General features: G+C 48.1%; 1 long non-coding RNA gene across 1 annotated transcript; it reads right to left on the minus strand.

Annotated features, from left to right (window-relative positions):
• Positions 1–848: 848 nt before the first annotated feature.
• LOC144167169 (uncharacterized) lies at positions 849–19,914 on the minus strand. Its single transcript, XR_013321871.1, has 3 exons — positions 19,844–19,914; positions 5,300–5,353; positions 849–961 (listed from the first exon to the last, which is right to left on the minus strand). It is a non-coding gene; the product is annotated as an uncharacterized LOC144167169 (long non-coding RNA).
• Between the last annotated feature and the right edge of the window lie 2,638 nt (positions 19,915–22,552).

Here is a 22,552-nt window from a genome sequence, read left to right on the forward strand (position 1 = left end):
CGCAACAAAATTATTGATCTCACACTTGGTAACGTCGCAGCTTGTGAACATGTTATTCGAAGAATGCCCTCAGTGGCTAAGACGTTGTGCTGCTGAGCACGAGGACGCGGGTTCGATTCCCGACCACGACGGGTGCTTTTATGATGAGACCAAAAGCAAAAATGAGCGTGTGTACGAGATTTCGCGCACCTTAAACATCTTCATGTGGTCAAACTTGATCCGCAGCCCTCCACTACGGCGCACGTCATCGCCTACGTTGCGTCGGCGCGTTAAACACTACAAACTGAATCAAATCAATCAGTCAAGATTTGCCACATCTTGTTCCTTTTGCCGTATCATCCGGGGATTATTGCTTGTAGAAGCTTGGGCTTTCACTGTAGTAGTTCGCTGATTGCGGAGCACTGCTTTTCAAAACAAAACTGATGGTATGATGGCTGACTCTAACGCTTGATGAAAGCAGCCTGCTTAGCAAGGTATAGAAGGTGTCTGGTTTTCTAAATTGGATAAGCCGCAGAAAGCTCTTATCTACATTTATTTTGCGTGATCATTCACTTAGGAACTGTTTGTTTTAGAAAAACCTTTATACATGCTGCTCCAATGAGACCTCTCTGTTCACAACTTTCGTGACGTCACAAACCGTACTACCCATAAGCGTACGGGGCGTCCTCGCCTCTTTTTACGTTTCTGCGTTTTCTGCCTTAGTAAATGGCTGCTAGTTGCGAGAATGGTGTATTTGGATCCTCGGCACCATATTCTACAGATACAGGCCAACTTGTTTCCGCCCTTTAGTGTCCCTTGAAATGGGGGTATATTATTTTATTGACAAACGTGTCACAACTTAAGCGGTGAACTATTGCCTTTACGCTGCAGTTCCCTAAAATAGCAGTGAGCGGGCCCACTTAATAGCACCCAGGCCTATGGCAACGTCGGGGCTGTAAATGTTGTTCACTCTTGCGCACTCCTGAAATGAGAAATATGGCAGGTGTTACGGGCGAATATAGATAGGTACAGATATTTTTTCATTGCTCTAGTTCGTGACTAAAACAATTGAGAACGTTGTGAGTCGGTTGATACAATGTGCACGCACAGTTTCTTCCGTGGGACTCCTGCAGTTACGCTCTGGATTTGTTCAACTAGTGTCCGATAACAGAAGTTCGCTCAATCAAGCTAACAATTGTCACAGCGCACGGACAAGCCACACGCCCAGTTAAAAACAACGTACAACAAAGTACTTTATTTAATAAAGTACTACACTACTTTTCTACAATACTACTTTATTTGCCAAATAACGTACTACAAAGTACTACAAAGGGAACGTTTGATTTAATTTATACCTGAGCGCTGCAAACGTTTGTGCGCACACTCACGGCACACCTTCGAGGAGGTATTCCTGGCGTGGCGCAGGATAGTTTAACACGTTGGGCGTGATAATACGCTGTTCCTATGCATAAAGCACCAAGTTATAGAATAAGCGCACCGCTGTGGTGTGATTTTGTTTACTGATGCGAAAGCCGCAGGAGAGCTTGGTAATAATTCACACCAGAATTATGCCACCTTCGTGGATCGGCAGACTATTTCCAGTGGAGCTGTACCAGCGACGACAACCCTCTTCCTTTTGTTTTCTTATCTGTCAAGCATTATAACAGGTCATACGTCTACAACAAGACAACCATCGGTAGAGCCCTTTGTTAAAGATAAAAAGTATGATTCTAGATATTCCTTACCCTACCAAATTTGGTCTATGCGGAAAAGCCGTATGTTTGAAAGGAAGTTACGTTAAAATTTGCAAGAAACTCTCGTGTAGCAGTTCGCGAATAAATTCCGAAGCCGCCCAGATATACCAAAGCCTCTTTAAATTCGGCTTCAAATAACCAGTGCACTCATTGGTCGGAAAATCATTTGAAGACATGCCAAATAACCAGCATTATCCCTAAGTAGAATGGCCCTAGAACATTTTAATAAACGCTCCCTTTGGATACCATGTATTCTAAAGGAGCGATATATACAATTTCCTTAGAAGTGATACTTCACTACTAAGAGTAAAACTTTCATAGCAAATTAATTTTAAACGAAGATGAAAAATGGACAGACGTAAAATATTCAAGGTGGCCGCTAAGACAGAGTACGAGTAGTAGTTGCAAAGTATTGCCTTTTAAAGCTGCGCTATCGCTAAGGTTTGCGGGGGGCCTGTTGTAATTATGCTCTCTTTCTGTAGGCTTGATGTGTTGCTCTTTCCCCGTCTAATTACCATCGTGATATGGTCCTTTTTCGTCTGTTGTTTTCTTGTTGGCTTTCCTCTCCCTTTCTTCTTTCAAGCCATTTGCGCATGCCCACGGAGGTTTTCGTTTCCTTCTTCACTTTTCTTTCCTTCTTCACCCGCCCTTGCCAGCCCTACACGTTCGCCGTTATAGGAACCGTGGTTTGCTACTTCTAAAATTAGCGGTATAATCTTCTCCTTTTAAACAGAATGCATAGCTTGGAAATGTTGGTATTAATGCGGCGAAGTTACACGTGCGCTGCGAGGAGTGCCGTATAGGGAAGGGCTAATTTTGACCGCTTGGTGTTCTTTAGCGTGCGCCCAAGTCTCTGCACCCGGGCGTTTTCGCTTTTTGCCTCCACCAGAAAAGGCGCCACCACGGCCGGGATGGACCCCCGTCCTCTGGCTCAATAAATATCTATTACACACATTTCTAAGTCGAAGGTCACAATCCACACACACTCCAGGACCACCTTTTGTCCACAGAATCCATGGCCTTTTAAATAAGTTTTACTACAACGCGCAGATGGTTTGGTGGCAATGCACTTTTGGAGGGGAATATATAAGCCGTGTTCAATACAAACCTTAAAACCCTAGAGCAGTTTATTATATCACGTTGTGTATGCAGCGAAAGTGTGACACTGGAACCATTACAGCCAGATGGGTTCCTCCTTGGCTGAAGAACCAGACCGATCTAGTGACCCCGCAAAGACTGTCAGCGGAATACATCTATTCCAAGACTGTGGTTTCACTCTCGCTATGGCGTTCAATAGATGTTTTGTTTGCAGTGCCGAACTGACCTTCCAAAATTGCAAAAAGGAGAACAAAAGTGTTTTTGTCAACTTTTAATTGATACCTTTTTCCCTGTTCCCCCTCTACCCCATCCGCTTCTAGGTATGTGACCTCCTTGAACAAAAAGCCATCAACTCAATTTCCCCTCAACATAGAAATGCATTAACAATTTAAACGCCTGGGGAAAGAGAACGTTTAGGGGACAGGGGTTCGGAAGTGTGCGTTCAGGGACGATATGGTTCAGTCCGTCGAATTCAAGGACGAGTGCTAGCAATACAGGTAGTGTTTTGTCTATGTTGCAGAGCGTGCGACCAGTTGGTTCAAACAGTCAAGGTACTGTCGAGGCCTGAGTGCCGCAGGGAAACTAGCGTTCTGTACGCAACATTCTGTAAGCAGGGCATGTCCAAACGATATGTTGAGCTGACGCCACACATACACACAAGGAGACTTCTTTATTAAATGGGCTCATGAACTGGAAACCTTCCCGTTCCACCGAGGTATAACGGGTAAACTAAATACATTGAAAATGGATGTTTGGATTTACAATAAAAAATGTAAAAAGTTAACAAGGTAACAAGGTAACAAGGAGACTACAAAAGGCTCATGCAAAGCTTCTACGGCTCGACAATACGGCTGACTAACTCCCCGGCACAGCATTTACTTACAGATGCAGATTAGCGAAACCTTTAACACCTTTTAACCCTTTAAAGCAACGGCTTTGCCCTAGAACAACAGATCCCTAAAAACTGCTTGGTGGGCTTCGCCGTGGCCTGCAACTTATCGACGCCACGAACTTACATATTCTTACAACCACGTAATTCCGAACGACTTCCCTCGTATCTATAGCCAAATTCAGGCTACTGGCGATTTTACCATCGGTAGAGCTCTGTTAAAAAAAAAGTAATGCTTCGCGGACCATGCGCTATTGAAGTCCCTAAACTAGGCACCCAAGCATTCTACAATATTGTCAGCTGCAGTATACATCAACAAATCTCTACGAATACGCGTCGGCTCCGCCGCACAACTCGCTAACACATTTCAGGGACTGCTGGGCTCGTTTTGATGACCTTGTGTATCCCGACGACGATCCGGAAGACTTCGGATCCATGAAGCCGGTCGGGCCGTCTTGAACCTGCCGATCGTACTACCGCTAACGAATGTTTACTCTTGGGAAGCCCATCGACTTGCACATGGGGAAAATTCTAGAGAGATTGGGCCACCCCCGATTCCACACTTTCTTTTATTCCTGCATGGATGCCGGCAGCATTGTTTGCGCTGTCCCCCTACTCCCTTGTTCCTCGCGGTCGCACCGAGACACACGCTATCTTCGTGCGCGGGGTGGTCGCGGAGCTGTCCAGCATCTTTTCGTAGCGGAGATATAATCCCACAGAAAAAAAACGATTCGGCGATCCCGGCGTTCAGGAGGAAATGGCCGACCTGAGGAGGAACGCGCAATAGCATTCGCACAGACGAATAACCCCTGCGCCCTGGCCAGGCGTTTATGACATTAGGTTAGAGGGAAATATAATTTTTGCAGGGTGTGAGTTTTAACGACTTCAAAGGAGTACGTGATACGTTTGTAGATTTGCCGTTCAGTGAGCTTACATATAACCGGTTTTATTAGATGCGGCGGAGGTTAGATGAGTCCACTGGAGATGTTCTCGTTCGGCTTCGGTACAGGATGAATAAGCGTCAATTTGTGATTACGAGGCACTTATCCGCGATCAAATGATTCATTAGGCTGTTCAAGCAGCTTAATATGCGCAAGTTAGTATACTATGGGTGTTAGACAACCCCAGAGACAAGCACATACTTGCAGTAGTGTATTGAAAAGAGCAATGCCTCAAAGTGACACAATACGCCTACACTCCGGGACCAACTCGTCAGTTCTTCCGGTTAGTCTAACAAAGAACTCATGCACTTCAATAGGCGGGTGGGCGAATTTGCTTCTTTTATAATAACAAATGTTACATATCCAGAGAATGGCCCACACCCGCACTTATATTGCGGCCAATGCTTTATAAAGGGTAATGTATGCTGCTCTCTGAAGATATTTTCAAACGGAGCAGCTCACCGGTTCTTCCATTCTATCTTCTTACTTATTCAGAATACATTGAAGGTGACCAAGGCGACTACGATTTTCTATCGGTATGATGGGATCTGGAGAGCCGGTCTGTATTGCGAGCTTGCGAAAAAGGTGAGAGCTGCAAGCAAACGTGTGAGAGCTGCAGGTTTCATAAAGGTACTTACACATCCATCAAAAAAAATGGCTGAGACGTTGCCGGGCACCTTTTCATAGAAATCCTGCGAACAGTAAACCACAGTGAGAGGGAAGCGCCCATGTACAACGCCCTGATTAGAGCTAGTGAAGCATCTGCCGAGCTGGACTAGCTAAATATTCTATTTTTGAATTGAGCTTGCAATCCTAAATCCTGTTTGGTTGTTTGGCTTCCGGTAACAATCAGCAGTGAACACGCTTTTTTTTATTTATATTGTGGCTTTAATTTTTATGATACACCGAAATGTCCACTGCGCCCTAAGGTAAGTTGCAGGAATTTTACGTACTACCGATATTTGCGCATGGTTCGTGCTGGATGTTATTGCGACAGAAGCATTCACAATTTTGGTAATAAATTGAAATTGTCTAGTGCGCTGGGCAGTTTACTGCACGTGAAGTTCATTAAAATAGATATTTACAATAAGGTTTCGTGAATACATCGGTCATGGCAACTGCCCAGTTACGAGAACTACCATTTTAGAAGAATAGATGGCTGTCTTGTGCAGGCATAATAGCGAATTGAAATTTACCTTCCCAGTTGAGGGAGAGTGGACTCGGGTAAATATTGGTTTTGAACACCTACCCAGACAACAAAAAACACATGGCGCAGTTTGTTCGTTTTGGCTGATTTTCGATTGATGTAATTAGGTTTGTATTCCTTGACCATGTTTTCTCGATTATTTCTTCCTCGCTTCCCCTGGTCTTTTAATTCGAATGCGTACATCCGGGTTTTCTTCTGCCGTAGAGTGATACTGACGTTTTTGCGAGATGAGTACGTATGTCGAAGATATTGGCCGCGGATCTGCCTACTTCGTTGCAAATGCCGTCGAAAGGCGGTAGTCATTTGCCGACCCTGAAAAGTAAACGCCTCCCTCGTCTTTACAGCTCACCTCTCATGCTCTTCTTATTCCGTCTCGCTGCGCCCACGATATTGCCGCGAACCATGTATGGCTTTGTTTATTTATTGTTTGTTTTTACTGCCGGGTCACGCCCGGCTGTGTTATCTGCGTTCCAAACGAAGCGTGTCTTAAATTCTTTACTTTTATGCCGCACGGGCTATCACATTCAGATAAGCAGAGTGCTTCGCCCTAACGTCACTAGCTGAGAATAATCTTCTGTGGTCTACAATGTTCTGTATGTGAATCGACGTGTCCGGAAACACTTGCGCCGAAAGATAAAAGCCTGCAGAGCAGACGCCGCGGCATTCATTCGACGACACTCGCCTGTGCTAGTCACTTTGTTGACCACTGCCTCGCCGCCTCTGTATTCTTTTGAGTTGTTAGGGGAGCACAAGTTCGCTCCAATAAACTTATTTCTCTTTCAAGACAACTGCGTCGTCCTTGGCGTCGTGACATCTGGTAGGCGCTGGGTACTAAGCCTTTATGCTCTCTACGACATCTGGAAGCCGCCAAACCAATCCAACCAGAGAAAGCCGCCGACTGCAAGGATTGCTACCCGAGTTCGGTCTTCTGACAGAAGGGCCCAACAGAAGGAACGCTGCAACCAACACCATCGTGCAAGAAACAACGTCGCCAATCATCCTGCAGCAGCCCCGGGAACCGCCATCGTTCCGGGGAGCCCCCGCTGAAGACCCCAAAGAATGGCTGGAGAAGCTGGAGCGCGTCCGCATCTTCAACAGGTGGGACGACGAAGAAACTTTCTGGCATGTCTTCTTTTACTTAGAAGATGCTGCTCGAACTTGGTTCGAGAACCATGAGAGCTCTTTGACCGACTGGACTCAATTCAAAAGGGAGTTCCTTAAGACCTTCACTACCGTGGTGAGAAAAGAGCGAGCTGCGCTTTTGCTTGAAACTCGAACGCAGCACCCCAACTAAGGGGTCGTGATTTTCGTTGAGGAGATGAAGCGACTTTTTCGCCGTGCGTACGCTGAAATGACCGAAGAAAAGAAGCTCAGGTTTCTTATGCGAGGAGTGAAGCAAGAAGTTTTTGCTTGTCTAGTCTGTAACCCTCCGAAGACAGTGGCGGAATTCGCGTCTGAGGCGGCCGCGATGGAGAATGCGCTAGAAATTCGAACGAGGCAGTACGACCGCCCTGTTAACGCACTGTTCTCGGAGACCATCGGTGCCGCAACTGTAAGCTCCGATACATTGCGCGAGACCATCCGATAAGTGGTAAGGGAGGAGCTTCAGAAGCTTTTTCCAACGACGCCGCAACCTCAAGTGACTTCCCTGACTGACGTCATCCGAGAAGAGGTTCAACAGGCGCTGGGGACTTCTACGCCTTCAGAAGCACCCCGTCAGCCCCAAGCGATGACCTACTCCGCAGTTCTTCGTCACCCCGCCCTGCTCCAACCTGTCGTCAAGAGGCCGAGCCATACCGCCGTCCAATGCCGCCCGCCCGACGTCCTGTAGACCAATACCAGACGCCAAGGAAGACCGACGTGTGGCGAACGCCCGAAAATCACCCGCTGTGCTACCAAAGCGGAGTGGCCAACCACATCTACCGTCGCTGTCCCTACAAGAGGCTTGGTTTGCGAGGGTTCTCCGCCGACGCCCCACGCCACAGATGCGGCCAGCACCCTGCTGAGATCTAATACCTCTCCAACGCCAACCGAGGACCAGCCCGCTTCAACTGTTCACCGTCGCCCTACCCGTATCAGTCACCGAACCGCCGCACCACTGCTGACATCTCACGTGGAAGGTCCCCAGCCCACGCGGTGAAATATAAAAGCAGCAACGTCTGGAGGTAAAGTTGCACGGCCGCGGAAAAATGAAAATCTCCAATTACGCGACGATTCGCTGAATACCATGATTCACGACATGTCCTCATCCCGACGACCCAATCTAACCCGGACGTGACTCCAGAACACGACGACAGCAAAACGGCGCGACGTGTACCCGACATGACTCTACCTGCTGCTGAGAACACGACAAAGACGACGACACATAGTGCCCGACAGTCAACACGTGCAAGCCGAGATACAACGTCCCGACACACCCGACACTCGAGGAAAGCGGCGTCCGACGTTCAGCTCTCCATCGACAGCTTTGATGTAGTCGCCCTCATAGATACGGGAGCCGACTACTCAGTAATGAGCGGACCATTTTAGTCTAAGCTGAAGAAAGTTATGACCAGATGGGACGGTCCGCACATACACACTGCAGGAGGCCACCTCGTGACGCCAAGTGGAACGTGCACATCGCGCATCACCATAGACGGCACAACGTACTCTGCGGCGTTCGTCATTTTGCCTAACTGATCCCGTGACGTAATTCTTGGAATATACTTTTTGACTGACAACGGTGCAATAATTGATCTACAGACCAAGTCCACAACTTTTTCCTCCGATCAGTCCATGACGCCAGAACCGAACCCCGAACACCGTGCTGCTTTAAGGATCCCCGATGATCATGTCACCCTGCCACTTCTGGCAAGCTTGATGGTCACCGTCTACTGTGAAGATGCTGTTCCTGACGTCGACGCTATCGTGGAGAGTGACCAAAGGTTGCTCCAAGACCGCGGTGTCTCCGTTGCAAGAGGCATTGCGCGTTCTACGCAACGCCAATCCCAAGTTTTAGTCACTAATTTCAGCGAGGAATACCAGCATTTAAACAGGGGCGCTATATTTGGGTACCTCGAAGAAGCGCAAGAAGCAAGTGACGTGATCGCGGTTGCCGACTTTGAACGCGCACCCGAAGAGACCTTCAAGCTTCCGAATCCCTTCGACGTGAATCCGGCGGTACCGCAAGACGAACGGAAGAAATTATTGGATTTGCTGCATTGCTACAGAGAGTGTTTTTCGTCGAACTCAAAACTACGTCAGATACCTCTGGCGAAGCATCAAATAATAACCGAAGATGGAGCCCGACCTACCCGACAGTCACCGTACCGCGACTCTTCACAAGAGCGGGAAGCCATCCGGACTCAAGTCGACGACATGCTCAGCAACGATATTATACAGCCGTCGAAAAGCCCCTGGGCTGCACCGGTCGTACTCGTGAAGAAAAAATACGGCACATTAAGGTTTTGCGTTGACTACCGGCGACTGAACAAAATCACCAAAAAGGACGTGCACCCCCTGCCCCGAATCGACGATGCCCTCGACCACCTCTGCCACGCGAAGTACTTCTCATCGATGGATCTGAAGACCAGCTACTGGCAAATAGAAGTGAACGAGAGAGACCGAGAGAAGACTGCATTTCTAACCCCGGACTGCCTATACGAGTTCAAGGTGATGCCGTTCGGGTTGTGCCCGGCGCCAGCAACGTTTCAACGAGTCATGGACGCGGTGCTAGCTGGCCTCAAGTGGCACACCTGCCTCGTATACCTCGACGATGTTGTGGTATCCTCCCGGACTTTCGATGAACACCTTGCAAGGTTGCAGTCTGTACTCGAGGCCATCCGTACGTCGGGATTAGCGCTGAAGCCTGAAAAGTGCCGCTTCGCGTACGAGGAACTCAAGTTTTTGGGCCATGTCATCAACGGTGCGGGAGTCTGGCCTGATCCGGCGAAAACTTCCGTCATAGCCAAATTCCCCATCCGGAAGATAAGGGCGTGCGGAGATTTCTCGGACTATCCGCATACTACCGGCGCTTCGTCGGAAACTTCGCCCGAATTGCAGAGCCACTCACCCGCTTGACGAAAGATAGCACCCTTTTCATCTGGGAAAATGGCCAAGAAACAGCCGTCTGCGAGCTGCAACAATGCCTGCAAAGCCCGCCTGTGCTCGCACATTTCGACGAAAACGCCGAAACGGAAATGCACACGGACGCTAGTGATATAGGCTTGGGTGCCGTACTCGTACAAAAGCGAAGCGGGTGCGAAAAAGTAATCGCCTATGCCAGCCGTGGTCTGTCCAAGGAAGAAAGAAACTACCCAGCCTCTGAGGAATAGTGCCTCGCGATTATATGGGCCATTTCAAAATTTCGCCCATACGTGTATGGAAGACCGTTCAAGGTTGTGACAGACCACCATGCGCTGTGTTGGCTCTCCAATTTGAAGGACCCCTCTGGCCGTCTTGGTAGGTGGAGCTTGCGCCTGCAAGAAATCGACGTTACAGTAGTCTATAAATCCGGGAGGAAACACTCCGACCCCGACTGCCTGTCCCGTGGCCCCGTCGACCCACCACCACAAGACTCCGATGAGGACAGCGCGTTCTTCGGAGTCGTGACTGAGAGCGACCTGGCCGCCCAGCAGCGTGCCGACCCCGATCTACGCGTCATGATCGACTACCTCCAAGGATGCAACGTCGCCGTGCCCAGGGCCTTCAAACGCAACCTACCTGCATTCAGCCTGAAAAACGCCGTCTTCGTGAAGAAGAATTTCAGCCCCAGAATGAGAGCAAATGATCTTCTTGTCATCCCGGCAGATATTCGTGACGAAATTTTGGAAGCGTGCCACGACGACCTGTCTTCCGGACATCTCGGCACAGCTCGCACTGGGAAAATCAAGGCGAAGTACTACTGGCCACGCCCTACATCCGACGTCACCCACTACGTCCGGAGCTGCCGTGACTGCCAGCGACGAAAAACGCCACCGACGAGACCCGCCGGACTTCTGCAACCGATCGGCGTCCCATTGAGGCCCTTCCAACAGATTGGAATGGACATTCTTGGCCCGTTCCCTACCTCTTGATCCGAGAACAAGTGAATTGTTGTAGCGACAGACTACATGATGCGCTACGCAGAGAGCGTCGCACTTCCAAGGGGAGTGCACAAGACGTCCCAAAGTTCTTCATAAGCCAAGTTGTGCTGCGACATGGAGCCCTGGAAGTCCTAATCACGGACCGCGGAACGGCATTTACTGTGGAGCTGATGCCAGCGAAATTAAACCAGAGCAACAAGGATCACCGAAGAACGACGGCGTACCACCGCCAAACGAACGGACTAACGGAACGCCTGAACAAGACAATCGCGGATATGCTGTCAATGTACGTCGACGTTGAACATAAGACTTGCGACGAAGTGCTACCGTACGTCACCTTTGCGTACAACACGGCTATCCAGGAAGCTACGCAGATGACGCCGTTCGAGCTTGTTTACGGAAGACGGCTGACTACGATGCTCGACGCCATGCTTGCGCACGTAGAAGACGACGACATAAACGCTGATGCCCAAGGATACCTTCAGCGTGCGGAGGAGGCCCGCCAGCTGGCTCGAGTTCGTACAACGGACCAGCAACTGGTGGATGCCGAGCGGTACAACCTCCGACACCTAGACGCCGAGTACAACCCTGGGGATCGTGTGTGGGTTTGGACTCCCATCCGTCGATGTGGACTAAGTGAGAAGCTTCTGCGACGGTATTTCGGACCCTACCAGTTTCTACGACGTGTCGGCCAACTTACCTATGAGGTGATCCCCGATGGTGATTCCGGAACATCACGATGACGCATGCTGCCCGAAGTCGTCAACGTAGTTCGCTTGAAACCTTACTATGCAAGATGACGGACTTTCTTTGTTGTTCGTTCGAACTGTGTTTTATTTTGGCATCCGGTCGATGCACTCTTAGAGGGGGGCGGGGGTAATGCCCGAACCATGTATAAGTGTGGTTATTTATTGTTTGTTTTTTCTGCTGGGCCACACGCGGCTGTGTTATCTGCTTTCGAAACGAAGCGCGTCTTACATTCTTTACTTTTATTCGCACGGGCTATCACATTCAGATAAGCAGACTGTTTCGCTCTAACGTCACTAGCGCAGAATAATCTTGTGTGATCTACAATGTTCTGGATGTGAATCGACGTTTCCAGAAACACTCGCGCCGAAAGATAAAAGCCTGCAGAGGAGACGCCGCGGCATTCATTCGTCGACACTTGCCTGGGCTAGTCACTTTGTTGATCGCTGCCTCGCCGCCTCTGTATTCTTTTGAGTTCTTAGGGGAGCACAAGTTCGCTCCAATAAACTTATTTTTCCTTCAAGACAACTGCGTCGTCCTTGCCGTTGTGACAATATCCTCAGACGAGACTCGCTCCAGTCAAATGACACTGACCGCGTTCTCTTGCAACACGGGGGATCCACGTGCCATCCACACGATAGTTTCGTTCCGGTTGCCGTTTGCTTTCTTGGAATGCCGCCAAGGGGGCTATGGCGCGGGCGACCACTTTTTGTATTTTTATAAATGTATTTTGTTTCATTCATGTATTCACGTAACATTGTATCTTAATTTATAAGACCACTGCAAATAAATTTTTTTAGTGTTTCGCCTCAAATATGAGTACTATTTCAGTTCTTCAGTTCAATGTTTAGAAGTATGACCATTGCAACCAGATTTAGAAGTGTAGAATTGCTTTGCTTTAAGCTCAGTCCTCTGCTTGGAAAGACGGCACAACACCGAGCTGCAGAATCTATGCTCTTCCTACCAGGCCATCGACGCTGTGACCTGAACTATCCAGTTCACACTATTCGGCAAGTCTCGTGGATCATTTTTGAAACTCAGTTGCCGTATTTGACCATTTTTACACAGTAAACTGACCTCCCGAAGGCAGCAGTCATGCACGACCCCCGGTAAGCCTAACAATGGAGTACCAATCTGCTTCCATGGCAATGATGGCAACGGTGGCGCGATCGCCGCCACCGCCACCGCTGCCACGTGCCGCCGATGCATCTCCATCTGAAGCACGCGCTCTCCTCGCTGAAGAACCCGCTCATGCCATCGAATGAGACATCGACGCGAGGGACTGGACTACCATTACGAGAAAAGCCAAGCCAAAGATTCCCGCAGCACCAATCGCAACACTGAAGACCGTCGTCGTCAGAACGCCAAACACCCTCAAAATCGCCCAGGTGAGACACTACGAAATCTTTCAAGCAATTGCTTCAGCTGCAAACTTGGCACCACACGAGCAGCAGGCTTTGACCCTCCAAGTTCAGTACCGCCAGAATGTTATCCTCCTGAAGACCTTCAATGAATTCACTGCCCGAAAGGTAGCAGCTTTCACCACGTTGTCTATTCAAGCGTGCATTCACATCGTGAAAGCCTATGTGACGGCTCCCGTGGTTTCGTGCCGTGGCGTCATCCACGGGATTGAAAAAGGACTTTCCGTCGACCAACTTTTAGAAAGCCTTGAATCATGGCATGTGACCATCCTGTCTGCCCGCATGATGGGAGAGACTGAGTCGGTGTTAATAACCTTCGAGGGCACCCATGTACCGCACAACGTTCTCTTCCGCCGCGTCTTGTATAGGTACAAACCAGAGGGACCCAATGCCCTGAAGTAAAAAAGGTGCCCCGAATATGGACATCAGATGCTGAACTGCCCTCCGACATACCAACGCTGCCCCACCTGCTCACCCAAGCTCAACGCACAGGATGAACCGCATCGTTGCTCCGCCCATTGTATCCACTGTGGAGGAAACCATCCGATCTTTGATAACACCTGCCCCATACAAAAGCAGCAAGTCCAAAAGAGCCACAAAGCCGCATACGAGCGCAGGAAAAGTCTCACGGTCAAGCTGGAAACATCACAACCAGAAGAACACAGAAAATCAACTAAGTCCCGGCAGTTCGCTCGGAAGCAAACATCGACTCCTTGCCAGATGTCATCTGGTCGCACCAACCAGAAGCATGTGCAGCTCCAACAACCTCCCAACCGTGATGACTTCCCCCCCCCTACCCCCAGCCCAACAGGAGGCTGCAAGACCTCCTCGACCCGATCCCTGGCATCTGGAAGTTCAGGAGAAGTCAGTTCCACCACGTCCACTTCTCAAGCCGGCTACGCTTCTACCAGCGGGTGAGCCGAGCCCGTCCCTTCCCTCTCCCCGTCCATCCATACCTCTTAGACATCTCCAAATCCCACACCAGTCATCACATCTGACAATTATTTGCCGCACATAAAAGACCGGAATTACCCAATACTTTGGTATCTGGCCGAAGAAATTTCTGCCATTCGCCAAGCATTCGAGCTCATGCACAGTCTCCTTAGTAATATTCTACAGGATGACGAACGCATGGAATTCCCCACCTATTCATTCAAACGTCCCCGTCCACCTACATCCACCGAAGAAGCTGCTGCATCCTCTTCCAACCCTCCCGAGAAGCGGGCTAACGTAGCTTAACGATGGCAGACAACATTAACACCCACATTGTACAGTGGAACTGTAGAAACCTTAAAACCAATCGAACCCTCTTAATCTAATGGCTTTTAACTTTGCCTTCGCAACCTCACATAATTCTCATGCAGGAATCGCAGGCTCTTAAAGGTATCTCTGGCTACCGTGTCCTACATGCGGCTTACGGCAGCGATAGTGCCCCATTAGTTAGCACATACATTCTCTGGGATCTTCGATTTGAGGTCATCGATTACCCCTCCCGTCTTGAGCGGTATCTCACTGCGTTTACTATGTATCCAGAACACTCTCGCCGGTTGTCTATCCCAAATTTTTATAATACCCCTCAAGAGTACACACTTTTCAAGCCACTTATTCACTTTAGTTCAAGGTTCTGTCGTGACTGCGACTTCATTATAGGTGGGGGCTTTAATGCCGCGTACGTTATTTGGGGTTACCCACGCACCTTACGACCTGGCCGCAGACTCAAAGACACTTTAAACGGGGCTCAAATGAGAGTTTACAACCACCCCGATTCCATTATTCGCGAGGGTAACAAACATCAACAGTCGACCATGCCAGACCTCACGGCAGGCCGGGGAGCGCGAGATGTCACCTGGAATGTTACAGATAAGAGACTACCAAGTGATCATTACATTATTCAAATCACTATCCCTACATGTATAAGATCACCTGAACGTAAAAGTTCGCTCACAAACTGGAAAATCTTTCGCGATATTCGCGACACCTCTCAGACGAATGGTAATCTCAAGAACTGGACTACAGCACTAAAACAGGCCCACAAACAAGCCACACAGGAATGTTTCACTTCAGCCCCATCAGACAACCCAGACCCTTATCTTGTCCGTATCTGGAAAAGGAGAAAACGGCTCTTACGCGCCCTTCGCACCCAACCAAATAATAGTCGGCTAGCCGAGGGCGTCGCTGAATTAACGGAGCATACAAAAGAGCACTGTGCTACGCTGGCCAGGAATCAATGGAATGAAATTTGTAACACCATCAACGGCAGCCTGGATCGGAAAAGAACCTGGCACCTACTTAGAAAGCTCCTCGGGACTCATCCGGCTCCTGTTCCCACTCTTGAGAAGCACCATTCCTTGCTGGGATTGGACGCCTTAGCAACCCAGCTCCGCGACCATTATATTCCTCCTGGTCTACCTAGCCTTTATCTAAACTATATGCGCGCCTCCAATTCAGAACTCGAATAACCTTTGAGCCTTTGGGATCTCGAGTGGGTGCTAGAGCAACTAAAGCGAAAATCGGCCCCGGTGACGATCCGATTACGTATACACTTATTTTAAACCTATCCGACTAGGACAGAGGAACATTTTCTGGACATTATAAACTCCCACTGGGAAGAAGGCACCCTTCCATCATCTTGGAAGCAATTCCTTATAAACCTGCTACCTAAGCCAGGCGAAAAATCGGCCCTTGAAAATCTCCGCCCAATCTCTCTAATTTCTTGCCTGGAAAAGATCATGGAAAGGATGGTTCTCAATCGACTTTAGGCCTATTTGGAGTCCACAGATTTCTTTCCTCGTCAGCAAATTGGTTTCCGCAAGGGTGTGTCTATCCAAGACCTCTTTTTCCTCCTAGCTCACGACTTTGACCCTCCTCCTGCTTCCCAGATACAGGCCATAGTGACCCTGGATGTCCGCAAAGCCTTCGATAACCTTGCCCATGATCCTCTCCTAAATATACTTGCTTCTACCGGCTGTGGACCGAAAATGTACGGTTGCATTGCTGCATTTCTGCGCGACCGCACGGCCAAGTTCCGTCTCCCTGATTCGGTCTCCGATCCTTTTACCACCCCGCGTAGTACTCTACAGGGTGCTATTCTCTCACCCACCCCCTTTAACCTCGGAATGGCGCCCCTGTGTCGTATTTTAGCATCGATCCCGAACCTAAAACATACATTCTACGCAGACGACCTTCCTCTTTAGTGCACATCTGGGTCTCCTGGGTCAGTGCAGGACACCTTGCAGCAAGGTATCGATGCAGTCACTAGGTATCCCGACACTGTAGGCCTGTCTCCCGCACCTGAAAGTCCGAATTGCTGCTCATTGCGAAAACTCGCTATGAGCGCCAACACAATCACCTGATCACACTCACAATGGTAGGTCACCCCATCCCTCGCGTAATATCCTGCCGAATTCTGCGACTGCATATCCATGAGTCATCTAATCAGGCTAATGTGGCTACAACAGTTAAAGTTTGCCATCAGCTTACCCATCTAGTGCGCCGCATTGTCAACAAGTACGCGGGGCTACATGAGGGTCAAGTTAGGCAGCTAGTACATGCCTTAGCTCTAAGTAAACTTGTTTATACAATTCCATATCTTTCTCTTACTTGTCACCAAAGACATCAGATTGAGGTTGCATTTCATACACTCTATAAGACCTCCCTCAACGTTCCCGTTAATACGCCCACTCAGCGCCTATACACTACGGGGCTGTTCTTGCCCCTGGGAGATCTTATACAACAACATAAAGACCGGCAAATGGCGCGTCTTTCTAGCACAAAACAAGGACACTGGATCCTTCACCAAGTTACTCTCAAGCTTTTGACTTGCCTGTAATCACCCCTTCTGCACCGCTCCCAGATAACCTCAAGATAGCTCCCATCCCAAAAAACGTTGCAGCTGATTCCAATCCAGGGAGACGATGTGCTCGCGTTGTCAATCATGTCCATCGAATTGATTCTACGGTAGTCTACACGGATGCATCACGGACGCATGTCGGAGCAGCCGCATATTCCATCGCAAGTGGCAATGAAGTAGTGACACACACCCTTGGTCCTTTCACTAATCCCCCCCCCTACAGCGACTATGGAGACCCTCCCAATAATCACCAGTATTCAGGACCTCTCATTACGGCCCCCTAACCCCTCAGGATATACCATATACACTGATTCCATGCAAGCTATTCGCGCCATTCACATGGGTAGGATTCCTGAAGAACTGCAGTATGATCTACGCAAAGCCTTAACAAAGCTACGTCCCCACACTGTCACACTGAGGTGGATTCCTGGTCACGCTGGAATCCCAGGCAATGAGGTAGTGCATAGCCTCGCCCGCGAACTTCTGCAACGGCCGCCTGGGATTCCCTGGCATTATCCACCGACGTCGGACGCTACTCTCCACTACAAACAAGGAATAAAGCTGCACTACAAGAACACCACAGACACTCTTCGTACACTTCCTATTCCAGACAAATCTCTAACAACCACGCAACTACGCATTCTTCGACGCATACTGTTAAATACCATCTTTACACCTGCTCGTTCCTTCCTCTACTGTATCCGACACTCACCAGCTTGTCCCAATTGTCCCGAACCGTACGCTAATTTAGAACACTGCATTTTCGCCTGCCCCATTCCAATTCAGACCCCACATTTTCCCCACCCACCTCCTTCAACGTGGCGGAATTGGCTAGCCTCGGACCAGCTCTCGGTCCAGCTGGCGTTGGTGAACCTGGCCCGGGACATTCTCGACGCTTAATGTTGCGTTGGAATAAAGCTTTTTCCTCCACCTCCTCCTCCCTCGTTCAACTGTAGTCACTTTGCTTGGACGGCTAAATCAGAGCAGGGACAGACAGCCCAAAATTTTTGCGTTTTAGTAGTCCAATCTAGACTATCGCCTCTAAAAACAATACATTTATTGCTGGCAGTTGAAGTTGGGCACCGATGAATAAAAATGACTCGGACTGTGGATATCTGCAGGGGTATGGTATTTGGTGACCCCTCTCGTCTGGCAGCGTGGGATGCTCCGCTATTTGGTCAATGTGCTTTACGTGATTGAAGTCAATTTTGTGTTTCTCAGTGACGTAAAGTTTTCAATGCTCGAACCGCAAGTTGATGCTTGGAGGTAGAAAAAAGCAACCCCGTGATAAGAATAAGACGTCACGTAATTGAACATGATCACCTGGGTGAAATTCTCAAGAGTGTTGTTGAGTGGTGGAAGCCCAAAGGCTCACGGGTGCGTCGTCTGTTCTTGCCACTTCCAGTTCAAGGTCTGTCCTGGCTTCCCGTCCGCCATCGTGAAATTCCCAAGGTGTTGTTGAGTGGTGGAGGCCCAAAGGCACACGGGTACGTCGTTTGTTCCCGCCACTTCCAGTTCAAGGTCTGTCCTGGCTTCCCGTCCGCCATCGTCTTTTACATGAGTGTGGGCGTGTTGTTTATTTGTCACAAGAGTAATTTCCTTTCCGACAAGCCCGTGTTACCATTAATCGTTATTATTCGTTGAACGAGCGATGCACGAGCATTTTCTTTCTGGGGAAATATACAAACGACATGCATACACCATGTGAAAGCCAGCGAAAACGGGAGGCCAGGAGTGCTCCCGAATCGGAAGTTGTGGGAGCTAACGATGTACCCGTGAGCCTTTGCGCTTTTACCGTTTACATACTAATCTTGCTAGTGCTTCGGACTCCGCCCACAAAAATTGTGCCGATCTGCTGCCTCGGTGATCAGCGATAATAAAGAACGACGAACCTATTAACACCTTCTCAAAGGAGCTAGTGTTGCAGTACTGAGGACTACTTCGGTGTCTGTTATATTAAAAGCCTCCTTATAAGCATCCCTGTATTGAAAGGTATCAAGTGCAGCTAGTCGGGATGGTTACTTGGCAAAATAGTTTCAACTATCGTAACCCAACACTTCTAAGCATTGTATCATTATAGCTTCAGGCACAAATACTTCGAAGTCGCACAAATTTTGTTAACTTGCTAAGGTATATAAGTTTCGGCCGCCGTTATAAAAGCCCTTTTTTTTACAGTGGTGAAGGACTACGTTACCTCGGAATGCTCACTTGAAAAAACGATGCAAAGTTCGTGGAAATAAATAACAGGTAATCGTTCTTCGTAACGAGACAAAATAAGCTTTACATGGCGTGTAGTGGTTTTTAATGCTTTCAATATATATGTACGGCACAGTGTTTAACTAAAGCTTGGCTGTTCGCGATTGCTTTGTGCACAGTCAGGAGTGACAATAAACACGAGACCTTTATTAGCAGTAGTAAGGACATTTGTGGATTTTAAATGCAATCATTAGTGTTACGTCTTAATCTTTTAAATACAGGTATCTCTCGGGGACATTACAGTTTTAATCCGCCTCGCAAATGTTTTACTGCCTAATATCAATTTTTATTCAAATATACTGGGGGACAAATAAAGAAAATAAACATCCTCGGCATTGCATATCACGACCGCTGGAACTCCACAAGATGCAACTACGAGTGCGTCGCAGACAAGCACCTCTGAAAAATTGTATACGCTCGAAAGTACTGTTCTACACGTTACGCAAAAATATGCAGTCAAGCGGGAGCTTTAGGATATGCTTTTACAGCCAGAAAAAACAGGAACTTTTATACTCAGGCACAAAATAGCTGGCTGCACGAGGAGTTTCGTGAAAATGCTTCTGTCTCTTTTTAAATATTTTTCTACAGTTACTTCGATATGCCAAATTTCACTAGTCTTCAGTTTTTACGCCACTTACCAAATTGAGCTTAAAGGCGAACAGAGCTGCCATTCGTCCCACGCAGGGATACAGTGCATCCCTGTAGGCATCCGTACCCTGAATATGCGAGAAAGACAGAGGGAAAGGCAAAATGCAGGAAAGACCGAGGCAGTTTCTTGAGGTCAGCATACTGGTTTGGTTACACTTCTGCCAAAAAGCAAATTTACAAATCGCACAATTGTTTATTGACGTCCGTCGTTGATTCGCAGGTTTAAGAAACAAACAATATTGTAGCCAGTTCCCTTTACTGTCAGCGCAGGCAACGATAAATATTGCAATTCTAGTGCAACCGGCAATGGGTACCAATACTGCCGTAAATAGCTTTTTGTAAATGACCATAAAACATTTCGTTATCGCCTCCTCCCCCCCCGAACCGCAAATACCGATTGAATAATAGGATTGTACTTAATGCTTGTGGAGGGTTTTCGGGATTCTCTTCGCTGGCTTCATTAAGGATCTAGGCTGTTGGTCTAATCACTGGCCTTGCAAGCCGCCGTTGTATAGGGGAAACACTAATCGCGCGGCCGGTGATGGAGATGAGAGATTTCGCTTAATCACCTCTTTAAAGTTCCGAATTATCAGAGCTTACACACTGTGGGCGAATTTCGAATGAATGTAAAAGATTTAGCATCATTTTAGGGGTTAGGAGAAATTTCACAGCGACATTCTTAGTGGTAGTTTTATTGCGATCGTTCTTGACGCAAGGCCCAACATCCTGGTTAACCATAAGTAGGTAACATGGCGCTATAAATATCTTAACAAACCAAAGACTGTGTCATTTGAGTGTTGTCCATGCCTCATTTTTGGTACGGTGTGCTGTACAGGAAAAGCCACCCGATCATAGCCCGGTTTTTGGTGGTATATAAAGCCCGCCACAAAAAAAGAAGAAGCATCTGTGGCTTCGACAATAAAAAATGTCTGTGGCTTTGAGGAAGAGCTTCTATTCTAAAGCCTCAAGGCATCAGACTTTGGAATAATATTTTGAACTTTAACAAGAAAGATATTTCCTTTGGGCAAATATACGCTCTGTTTTTGTGAGTAAATGCTGTTTTCTGTCTTCATGCCGGTTTAAGGGTGGGTGCAGCCTATCATCACGGTTAACGCACGTTTCGCAACGCACTGAAAGTTCCTGGCTTGTACCCACATGGCGATTGATTGTGGGGTTTAACACGCCGACGCAACGCAGGCGATGAGGCGCGCCGTAGTGGAGGGCTCCGGATTAATTTTGACCACCTGGGGATCTTTAACGTGCGCCGAAATCTCGTACACACGGGCGTTTTTTTTGTACCCGCATGTCACCGTATCGTCAGTCTGCGTAACTGCAAGTGGTCACTATCGTCTTCTCTTTCTCAAGCCCGTGCCCCTATGCTTAATCTACACATTTTCCACATTGTGCTACACATTCGACATGACACATGCCGAATGTCAAAGTTTTGACATAAACCACAAATACGAAAACTTACCTCAGGATTCATTAAAAGCTTTAACTGTGTGCGTACGCTGTTACATGAATTATGAGTCGGAGATCCATTTTTGTGACTATGTAAGCGATACCCCACAAGGAAACCTTATGTGCGGTTCTCCGAAGAAGCTGATATTTAGTATGATATTAGGATTGCTTCTAAATACCCAAGTACTCTCGGAGTAATTGAGGAGGCAGGAGCACACCGGGGATGAAATGTATAGGTGAGACGGCTAAACACATCTCTCTTGTGATATTTGTAAGCAAGCAGATTACTGATAAACGTTTATGGTTCGTCTCGTGTAAATAGGCTTCTTAATTGGCTGTAGATAAGCCTGGTGAAAATATTATGAGGGAAAAGCGAGCTGAGCGCTATGCAGTGCGCTGTTGCTGTTGAACATCTTGGTGCGATGTCATCATCGTCAGCCTGTCTACGCCGACTGCAGGGCAAAGGCCTCTCCCGTAGATATCCAATTATCCCGGTCCTGTAATAACGCGACCAATTTATCCACGTAATTTATTGATCTCATATGCCAATCTAACGTTCTGCCGCCCCCTGCACGCTTGCTTTCTCTAGGGATCCACTCTGTTACCTTTAATGACCAACAGTTATCTATCCTTCGCATTGCATACGCGGCCCACACCCATTTCTTCCTCGTAAATTCCACTAATATGTCCTTAACACGCGTTTTTTCTCTCACCCACTACACTCTCTTCTGGTACCTAAATGCGACACCTATCATCTTCCGTTCCAATGCCCGCTGAGTTGTTCTCATGTTACTGTGAACCTTTTTAGTGAGCCTTCAAGTTTCTGCCCCGTAGGTGAGTACCAGTAAGATGCAGATATCATACACTTTCTTCTTCAGGGAAATGGTAGGTTGCTATTCATTATCTGAGAATGCCTTCCGAAGGTCCCCCAACCCCATTCTTATCCTTTTATTTATCTCTGCCTCATGGTTGGGATCCGGAGTCACTACTTGGCCTAAGTAGATATATTCGCTTGCTGCTTTCATGCTTTCACTGCCTCGCCACCTATCTCAAAGGTCTGTTCTGTCCCGAGTGTATTGAGCGTTATTTTTTTCTGGATAATATTTTCAGGCCCACGATTCCACTCTGCTGGTCCAGTGCAGTAATCAGGCTTTGCAATTCGTCTCCCGAGTTACTTTGCAAGACCACGTCATCACCAAATCTGAGGTTACTGAGATGTTCTCCATCAACCCTTTCGC

This window comes from Haemaphysalis longicornis, unplaced genomic scaffold (genome assembly GCF_048455015.1).
Source record: "Haemaphysalis longicornis isolate Haplotype H1 unplaced genomic scaffold, Haemaphysalis longicornis Haplotype H1 scaffold_2, whole genome shotgun sequence".
Taxonomy (NCBI): domain Eukaryota; kingdom Metazoa; phylum Arthropoda; class Arachnida; order Ixodida; family Ixodidae; genus Haemaphysalis; species Haemaphysalis longicornis.